Here is a 2786-nt window from a genome sequence, read left to right on the forward strand (position 1 = left end):
GGTATTTCAGCGGTAAAAAGTCTGGCAAAAACCGACGTCAGATAAAGAAGTTATGAATTTTTAAAGAAATTCCTTAATCACGTCATTTTAATAAATAAATAATAAAAATAATTTCGGAATTTGCCGACGGAATCTAAACGAAAGTTGTAGAGTATGGTCTCACCTTCGCGGTGATATAAAGAATGTCGAAAACGGAGTTCGTATGAAAAATATATGAATTTTTGAAGTTTATTAAATAAATTATATATTTATTTAATTAAAAATCCGGTATTATCCGAAGGGGGAGTCAGCGTACTCATCTGAGTTACGCGCCGCGTAACCCCGTACAACCCGCGTACGCGAAGGCCTTGGCCTCAGATCGTCCGCGTCGCCCCTATGCGAGCCTACCCCCCCCCCCCCCCCCCCCCCCGTCCCATCCGAAGTCCGAGGCAGTCGAGGACTCGGTCATGCGTGACGTACGCGTACGCCCCGCGTATCGAGGCGGTTCCAGCCTCCTATAAATAGTATGCGAGGGTTCCCGAAAAAATTGCTCATTCTCTCTCACTTTTCTTGCGTTTTTCCTCGTTTTCCATGCGCGCACTACCCCGAAGCCCTGGTCATTTTATGCAAGTCCCGAAGGTCGATTTTACTCCCGAGATTCCCGAGAATCCCAAGAAAAATCCGTTTCCCGAGACGAAACTCTGCCCGGTTTTCCATCTCGCTATCTTCAAACTTTCAAGTGAGTTCATACCCCTTAATTAACCCTTTTTAAATATTCTAAACACTTTTATATGCTTTCTAGGGGGGGGGGGATACAAGTAAAACACACGACTACTATCGGGTGTTATATATAAAGATTATTATACACTTTTATTAAGTAGAATCATATGTGATTTATAAACTTTATAGGGAACTCCCGTATACAAAATATATTACAATAGCATTCTATCTTTAAAACTATAAATTGTTGTAATGCATGTATAAACTAAACATTTTTCCTAGATTTAAAGTATATTGTGTCTATCTTAGACTCTACAAATATCTATGCTTTCATAATAAGTGATTCCTTTTCTAGATATTCTAAAACACACGAGGCACACTTTTAGAAAACTATAATAGGTATAGTTTTATGAGGATATTGCTAACTTTTACATACTAGAAACACGATTTTCAAGAAATCACTTTCATGTACAATAACAAACGAACATTTCAACACGTAAATCTGTTTTTATACCACGGTTCTGTGAGACATTTACTTCACGTACGTTCGAGTACGCATTTCAAGTCCTATATTATATACCAGAATCCCTTGGAGGGGGAGCATGGTGTTTGTGTATAGATCTATACGGGCTTGACAACCCGCGCCCTGACTGTTAGCTACAGTCCACCATTTAGGGTGACAAACGTCATAACATTCCAACGCCTGAAGAACGTTGTGTATAGGCATCGCAAGTCAATAGTATGGTTATAAACATTGTCATTTCCTAGTAGAAAATATAGGATTTTCTAGGAAACAAACAAACAAGGATAAGACATTTCATTTCATACAAACATTGTCATTAAATACTTATGAAACTCACCAGCTTAAATGTTGATCTACTCTTTCAAAATTACTTGTATGTCCCAGGAATTCAGTAACTACGGGTATCATCATGCTTTTGATGAAGGGATGCTGCGGCGCCAGTTTAATCTCTTATTTTGACATCATATTTGTAATTGGTTTTTGAACATGTAACTTTTGACAAATGTAAACTTTCAATTATACATATATGATGGTTGTATTGCTTTCTTTACTATGTATTCACTTGTTATGTTACCACATGAAGTCATCCGCCCCCGAACGTTTCCGTCGTTCAGGTTTGGGGGTGTGACAGATTGGTATCAGAGCAATGTTTATAGTGAACTAAGTATATCGAACCACATAAGACATACAAACTATAAATGCTTAAGGGACTAATACTCTCTGACAAAACGATTTTATTTACGCCTAAGCCGCGTTTCGTTTAACTTAAAAATGTTAGTTCATTCTAGTACAAGTACATGCATACAACAAATTATTTTCATGTTTATTAACTATACAACAAGTATTTAGACAAGTTGGACACTACGATTAAGACTCGATATATGTAATCTGATTTGGGACAAATATAGCGTGATCAACTATATTTGTCCGAGATCGGACCAATGTATATCGAGGAATGATCGTAGTGAGCAACAAGTCAAAAATTTAACAAAATAGACATTAGTATCTAACATACAAATTAAATACTATAGGAGTATTTGGTGCATACACTAGATTAATTAGTATTACATGTCTCAAGTTTTATTCAAATATTATAACCCTATTCTCGTATAGTCAAATGGCTGGATTTCACCCGCATGGAGACCCCTACTACCCACAACAAGGCAACGGAGGATGGATTGAAGAGGATCCGGAGGAGGACGAAGAGCCCATTGAGTTGGATGGCGGGGACGACTCCGGGACAAACTCAGAACCGGAAATAGTCAACCCTCCACCCATTAGGAGGAACTTTCAAGGACCGACTCCCATCTGGGGAAGTCACCTCGTCCACTGGAGCCAACAACAAAGTATACGCTCCCCCTACGGCATGTGCCGAGATTTCTACGATGTCCGAGGTGGAGGTTTAGCCGATCGGGCACTCCCGGTCATGGTGGGCAAACTCGCCAACCACTCCTACCAATCGGGGGTTCATGCAAACCGAATCCGAGAGGTTAACATAGAAGTACAAATCCACACGGCCGATATCAACTGCCTAGAGATGTTGCAAAATGACATCCACCTTCGC

The sequence above is a fragment of the Lactuca saligna genome, chromosome 5, assembly GCF_052625555.1.
Source record: "Lactuca saligna cultivar CGN05327 chromosome 5, ASM5262555v1, whole genome shotgun sequence".
NCBI lineage: Eukaryota > Viridiplantae > Streptophyta > Magnoliopsida > Asterales > Asteraceae > Lactuca > Lactuca saligna.